The sequence below is a fragment of the Hippocampus bargibanti genome, linkage group LG17 (assembly GCF_051943395.1).
Source record: "Hippocampus bargibanti isolate YZ-2025 linkage group LG17, ASM5194339v1, whole genome shotgun sequence".
Lineage (NCBI taxonomy): Eukaryota > Metazoa > Chordata > Actinopteri > Syngnathiformes > Syngnathidae > Hippocampus > Hippocampus bargibanti.
The window spans coordinates 15819484-15827818 of record NC_142750.1 but is presented as its reverse complement, the minus strand read 5'-3'; positions in this window follow the sequence as shown (position 1 = coordinate 15827818).

The following is an 8335-nucleotide window of genomic DNA, read 5'->3' as shown; positions in this document are numbered from 1 at the left end:
ACCGCGTGGAGCTGGCGGACGGCACACAATGCAGCGGAGTCGCACATAAAAGGGGAGATGCTGAGGTCTCTTTGATAGACATCAAAAGACAAAGACATGAAGCAACGCTGAAAGACGCTTTATACATTCCTTCATACCCCCAAGACATTTTGTCTGTAAAGAAAGCAACCACCAACGGGGCAACAGTGATATTTAAAGAAGGTAAAAATTCACTGATTACGAAAGGTGGGACAAAATATAGTATACATGTGTATGGAAAGTTGTACTATTTACATATTGAGAAAGAGACACAGATGAATGAAACAGATGAAAACACATATTATGGCATGAGATTAAGGCCTAAGACTAGTGAGGTCTTTCAGAAGCCTAATCATAGAGCCCAAGAGTCATGTATAAAAGACAGGGATGCACGCGAAAGTGCAGTCACAGAGATTAGGCCACATGAACATAACCTCACACAACAAAGTGACACAAATGATGAACCTGAAAATACAAGGTATCCTACTAGGGAAAGAAAGAGACCTAGTCACTTTGATTATTTTGTGGTTGAGTACATCGATAACGATGGGGCACACACCACAGTGGACTACTGTTCCAGAGCTGTGTGTGGTGTTCCGCAAACATACGCGGAGGCAATGTGATCAACTTATTCTCAAGAATGGGCAAAAGCCATGGATGAGAAAATTCAGTCATTAAATGACAACAATACATTTACTGTAACAACCCTACCAGCGGGCAAGAAAACAGTAGGGGGTAAATTGGTATATGCTATCAAACGTGATGTAGATGTCAGAGGTGCCTCGACTGGGCTCACCACCTTATCGTGGTGAGGCACTTTGCGCGTCTCCATGACCCCGAGAGCTATGTCGGCTGGAGTCTTGTACTCCTGGCAGGGTCACCCAAGCCGAACAGGTCTGAGGGTAGAGGCCAGATAAAGAGTGATCCCAAAGCCGCACCCGGGGGTAGGCGTAGGCGGAGTCCAACAGATCGGACCACCGGCAGCCCCTTGAAACCGCACTCACCTGAAGGTCGTCTTGAGTCCTCACTCTTGCCACTGGAATACAGCGGGTGCGGCCAAGTATGTGGGGGAAGGAATTGCGCGCCCCGTCCCTCACACTAAATACACTAGTAGCGCAGGTTCCAGCTTCCACCATATAAGTCCACTGGCGATAGGATAAAGTGACGGGGGCAGGTCATGGATGTGACTGGAAGCTTCTAGCTTGATTCCTACACAGGGGCGGTACAGGATTGATGGTCGTTGCGAAGATGGGATGGAGCAACATTATCCTTCGGCAGCATCCTGTGCGTCTGAGCAGCCCTATTCAGGGTCCGCACTGCTCACCCCTTATAGGGGAAGGGTCTAGAAAAGGTGACCTAAACATTGCTTGTTCCACCACACCTGGGTGGCCCACCGCAGCCACCAAGGCATCCCCCCTCTGCGGTCAAAAACGAAATATAAATAAATTAATGACTATGAACCTGGCTTCCTGGAATGTTCGCACCCTCCTCGATGCTCGAGACGGGATGGAGAGACCTCGAAGACGAACTGCCCTCATCGCACATGAGCTCAGGAGGTACAACATCGATATTGGCACACTCAGTGAGACTCGGTTCTCAGGCGAGGATTCACTCACAGAAGTTGGTGAGGGCTACACCTTCTTCTGGAAGGGTCTCCCAGAGAATGAGCGAAACTCCATGGAGTTGGCTTTGCTGTGAAAAGCAGCTTACTCAGTAACATCCCTGAGTCCCCCCAAGGCATCAGTGAATGGCTTATGACCTGGCGTATTCCCCTGGTAAAAGGTCGCTTCACAACTTTAATCAGCGCCTATGCTCCCACCTTGGATGCTGACGATAACACCATAGATGCCTTCTACGAGTCCCTGGATGCTACCATATCCAAAATCCCTGCCTCTGATAAACTTGTTCTGATGGGTGACTTCAATGCCCGAGTAGGTACTGATGCCAGGCTCTGGAAAAAAGTAATCGGAAGACACGGGACGGGGAAAATAAACAGCAATGGCCTCCGACTCCTCACTCTGTGCTCTGAGCATCAGTTGATTGTAACTAACACCATCTTTCAACTGAAAAAGAAATACATCACATCATGGATGCACCCCAGGTCCAAACATAGGCACTTACTGGACTACATCATCACAAGGCAACGAGACCAAAATGACGTCTGCATCACACGGACCATGCGTGGGGCTGAATGCTGGACTGATCATCGACTGATCAAGTCCAGGCTCAAGCTGAGAATTCGACCTCCTCACAAGAAACAGCAACCCCAAAGGCGTCTTAACACCAGGGCCCTGGAGTCCCCAGAGTGTGCAGCCAGCTACCGCAACAAGCTGGCAGAGAGACTTGCCAGCCTGGACAAGGACACCAGTAACGGTGACCTTGATATTGAAAGCAGGTGGAAAAAATTGAGGACAACAATTCATCAAGCTGCCTCTGAGACCATCGGCTTCACTCAGAAACGTCATCAAGACTAGTTCGATAACAGCTCAGCTACCATACAGGAGCTTCTGGAAGCCAAGCGCAAAGCCCATACCACACTTCTCTCCAACCCTCATTCTCCACTTCTCCTCTCTCACTACAAGGCCATCCGTGGTGAAACACAGAAACAGCAGAGGATGATGGAGAACAAGTGGTGGCTCAGCAAGGCCCAAGAAATCCGGAGGCATGCAGACAACAACAACACCCACGCCTTCTATGATGCTGTAAAATCCCTGAACGGCCCACGAAGACAATACATTGTCCCAGTTAAATCTGCAGACGGTTCTGTACTACTGAAGGACAAACAGCTAATACTTGAGCGCTGGGCAGAGCACTTTGACTCCCTCCTCAACCAAGTAAACCCTTCAGACACATCTGTCCTTGACTCCCTCCCAGAGCTTCCATCAGTTCCCTCCCTTGATGAACCTCCTCAGTTCACAGAGGTCCTCTCTGCAATCCGGAGCCTTAAAAACAACAAAAGCCCTGGCCCTGATGGACTTCCAGCTGAGATCTTCAAGAGCGGCGGTTACCTCCTGACACGGAAGCTTTACCACCTCATCTGCAACATCTGGCAAAACGGGACACTTCCCCAGGAATGGAAAGACAGCAACATTGTTACCATTTATAAAAGGAAGGAGGACAAGTCAGTCTGTGGCAACAGCCGTGGCATCTCCCAACTTTCTGTTGCTGGCAAGATTCTTGCAAAAGTAATGCTGTTCCGTCTTACATCGCACATTACCGAAGACATCCTCCCAGAGACACAATGCGGTTTCAGAAAGGATCGAAGCACTCTGGACATGATCTTCGCTGCGCGCCAGGTTCAGGAGAAATGCAAGGAACAAAACAAGGACCTCTATATCACCTTCATCGACCTTACAAAGGCATTTGACATAGTTAACCGTGACATTCTCTGGACCATACTGCAGAAATTTGGCGTTCCCTCCAAATTTCTCGGCATCCTAAAACAGTTCCACAGCGGCATGCAAGCAACTGTACTTGTTGGTGGCCAGCAATCTTCCCCGTTCCCTGTGGAAGTCGGGGTGAAGCAGGGCTGTGTACTGGCCCCTGCTATATTCATCCTGTTCCTGATGGCAGCTACGCTCCTCTTCCATAAGTCCATCCAGGAAGGTGGCGGCGTACAAATCCAATTCCGCCTGGATGGTAGCCTGTTCAACATGAGACGCCTACAGGCCAAGACCAAGACCCTGATCAGCGACATCCACGAGCTACAGTATGCAGATGATTGTGCTCTGTCGGCCCACAGCCCAGCTGCCATGCAACATGCCCTTGATACCATGTCCTCCGTCTACCGATCACTCGGTCTCGTGATCAATGTAACCAAAACGGAGGTCATGGCAAAAGAGAGTTCTCCTACCCCAGCGTTCACCCTCAGTGGCACACCCCTCAAGGTTGTCCAACAATTCAGCTACCTCGGCAGCATTCTAGCACCCTCCTGTCTAATTGACGACGACGTCCAGGCCCGCATCCATCAAGCCTCCAAAGCTTTTGGCAGATTGCGTACTCGTGTGTTCGAAAACAACCACCTAAGAACTCCAACAAAAGTCGCAGTCTACCAAGCAGTGTGTGTGTCCACGCTGCTATATGGCGCAGAACCCTGGACCATCTATCGACGCCATGTGAGACGCCTTGATGCATTCCACATCAGGTGCCTCCAACGAATCCTTTGCATCACCTGGCAGGATCGTGTCCCACACACCGACATCCTTCAACGCACCGCCTCCACCAGTATCGAGGCTCTACTGGCAAAGAGGCAACTCCGGTGGGTTGGACATGTCATCCGGATGCCTAGCTGCCGCTTGCCTCGGCAGGTGCTTTATGGACAACACCTGTCAGCGAATAGGAAGCCTGGTGGTCCTAAACTGCGATACAAAGACCAGCTTAAACAGACTCTAAAGAAATGCAACATCAAGCCCAGCGATCTGGAGTCTGCTGCAGCTAACAGGCCACTGTGGCGTTCCTTATGCCACGAAGGGGTGACACAACTTGAAAACAAACGCACCCAGAGGAGGATCGTGCGGCGCGAGCAAAGACACCACTGTGCTGCTTCAGTACCGCCTCGCCAGCCCGGTCCTGGCCTCACATGTCCTGAATGTGGCAGGATTTGTGGCTCCAGAATCGGGCTTCATAGTCACCTACAGTGGCATCGACGCCAGCGCCGAAAACCACTGTCCAATACCCCACAAAGCAATGGAAGCGACGTCATCTTCGACTTCGATGGACTGCCAAGAGAGAGAGAGAGAGATGTCAGAGACAAATACAAAGCACGATTTGTAGCAAGGGGCGACAGCCAGGTGAAAAACAGACTATGGAGAGACGTTTTCACCAACAGCCAATCGAACAGGTATAAGAGTGATGCTTCAAAAAGGAGCTCTGGAAAATGAAGAAAAAGATGATGGTCTAGTTTTCAAACTAGAAAAATCACTTTATAGTTTCAAACAATCTGGCCGAAACGGAAACAAGGTCTTGCATGATGACCTGATAATGAGTACAAGCAAACAGGTGATTGATTTATGCCAAAGAGTCAAGAAGTGACAAGGTGATCAAAATCATATGGGACGGTGATTTCATTGTTTTTTGAGAGTTTACACCCATTGTTTTTGGAAGCTGAAATGTGTAAGACAGAGGTCACATTGTTCCATTTATCTTGGTTTACATTACAGCAAACTGAGAATAAGTGGGGGTGTTAAGAAACTTGATTGTATCCTCATTTTGTGTAATTCTGTAATACTGAGCTGATCTGGCAACCCAGCCACTACGCGACATCACGTGACTTGACAGCGATAAAAGCCAGTTTATGTGTATGTGTTTGACTTCTCGTACGACGATGAGCGCAGCGGCTGCTTTCTGTGCTCCGGCAAATAAATATCCTACTTGTATGATCTAAACAAGAGGACCATCTTTATTCTCCCAAATGCATCGCTAAGCGCTGAAGATCTCAACAACTATTATCATTTTCGTTATTATTTTAACATAGAATTGGCATTTCTGCATTTATCTTTATTGGATTATCTGAATTTGTGTTAGATTTTTCAGACATGTTACGTTTCAGAAATCATAAATGTGGAGATTTTCGTACACCCGAATCTGTGGTGCGTGTTAAAAATAATGTGAGCGTTACAAAGGTGTAATTGGAAGTTAATACAACACAGAAATGATTTTGTTGTTTATACATTCAATTACTATACTAATGTTTTTTTGTTTTTGTACATTTTCTTTTGATTCATCTTCCAAATACATTTTCTGTGTTGTGTCAATAGTTGTTTTATAAAGTGAGTATTGTGGTCAAAATCGGGAGTCTCCCGAACAAATCGTGAGACATGATTTTGTTTGAACACGCCATAGTGACGAATTTCTCAACTGCGAGACTAATAAATCCCATCCAATCCAATTACCTGACACGCCCACATTCAAATTGTCAATCAATGGGAATCCGTCCGCACAGCTCTCGTGTGCCGCCACACCCCCAACAACTCTTTAAGACTTAAAATGAATTCCCGTTTTTTCCCCGACTATAGATCGTGACAGCCATAAAACACACAACAAAGAAGAAAGTGTCGCAGTTGAGGAAGGAGAACACACGACTGACTGGAGCACATCTTTATTACAACTGCTAAAAAGTGGATCTAACTCAAACATGGGAAAATGCAGTAAAATACAGTAAAGTCTCGTTATATCGATATCGGATATATCGATAGTCCCGGTTATATCGATATTTTTTCAGACTCCCTTGAATATCGATATAACGAGACTTTACTGTACAGTGATACCTTGGCTTACAAACTTAATTGGTTCCCAGACAGTGTATAAGGCGAAAAGTATGTATCCCAAAATTTAATTTCACATAGGAAACCATTGAAACGAGAATAATCCATTCCCAGGTCACCATAAAACATACTTTTCTACTTTCTAATTATCTAAGCCTTAAAATTACACAAAAATGTAGTTTATTTTGTGTATAATAAATGTGCTATGGTACGTATTATAATTAAATAAATAAACTGTACTGTATAATAAAGTCGTTTAATTCACAACCTGTCACATGTACGCCTCCGCAACTTTGTCGGCTTCGGTGGCCAATTCATGCAAGGTGGAGTCGGGTGGTGTGGTCGCCAGGACTTCTTGGACCATCGGGGGCAGCTTCTCTATGAAGATGTGCCTCAGGAAACCCTAGTCCTTGATGCTGTTGCCTGCCACCGTCTCGAGGCGTTGCAGGCACTGGGAGGGCCGGCTGTCACCCAGCTCGATGTCATGCCTCAAGGCTGTGTACCTCTGTGGTTCCATGAGGGTGGTCTGCCTCAGGATTTCCTGTTTCAGGGAAGCGTAAGTATTCTTGGCTGGAGGGTCGAAGATGACTCGGCGCACATGACCAGCCAACTCCGGACTGAGGGCAGCGACCAAATCGTGGAATTTGGTGGTGTCCTGGGTGATGCCACAGTTGATGAATTGGGAGTCAACCACTTGGACCCAGCGCTCCATGTCATCGTGCCGGGGGGGGGTGGTTGAGGGAGACGGCGGAAATCTGGTCTCTTTCTTTCTATGAGGAGAGTGGATTGGGCTGAGTTGAAACGACTCCAAATTTCACAGTTTTCTATCCATTTTGTCACTCTCTGTCGTCTGCGTGTCATTTTTTCCGTATTTTCACGACCAAAGGGCGCACCGTGTGAAAAGGCGCAGTCTCATTTATGTGTGCCATTTCTGTATTCAACACACACATTGGGCGCACCGGATGAAAGGATGCAAGTTTTATATACCGGTACATATCTTCTACTGCCATACGTACGTCCGCCTCACAACAACACACAGGCATACAAGTACGCGTATTTAAAAAAAAAACAGATCGGGAGCAAAACTGAGTTTGGTAGTGCTTTATTTATTATTTACAAAGGAATAACATTTTATAATCATCACTCAATATGCGTCGACATGGTAAAAAGGAGCACATTACTGGTACCGACTTCCGAAAGCTCGAACCACCATGCTAGCAGACACGTTAGCCCACGCATCCACAATCCATTGGCAAACTGTGGCGTAACATCCAGCCCTTTTCATTTGCCTTAAGAATGACGCCTGCTGGAAATGTCTCTTTAGGCAAAGTCTTTCTTTTAAAAAAATCACAATCGCCGGGAGTTTCTCTCCGTTAGCATGGCAGCTTTTTCGCCAACTTTTCAGAATAATTCGCCGGCTGTTGCTGTGCGACAGTAGTACCGGGCCGCATGGAAAAATCGCACAGTTTCATAAAACACCAGCACCAAGACGGACATCCAAGACGGAATTTTCATTTCCTCGGCTAGCGTTAATGCTCTGAGTGGGATGGTGACAGTCGAAATGCTCCTTCCGCTCGCTCTTAGCTCGCCGATCCATTGCTCAAATCTTTCCTCCAACTCCGGCCACCTTGCCTTATGTCCGCGTATTATGTCACGGCCGCTCCATTCCCATGTTCCTCGGCGTAACTGATAGCCATCAGTTTAAACTGAGATTCATAACCATATATCTGTGCCATTTTCAGGGTTGTTAAACAGCAATGTTCTGCATAAAGCACATACCTGTTCGTTTATACAACAAACCATGCCCACACCCCCCCCCCACATGTTCTCTCCCACGTCCTCCTCATGGTGGTCTCTAATACGTCCGCACTACAGGGCGCACCGCACATTTTGAAAATAATCTGAGACGTTTATATGCGCCTTATGGTCGTGAAAATACGGTATGTTTAAACCACCTCCCCTCAATGCTGCGTTCTTGACCAATCACGGGGCTTTAAACAAAGACTGGGGGCGGGGAAGAGAGGACCAAAACAAGCCGGCTGCCCTTTTCTTGT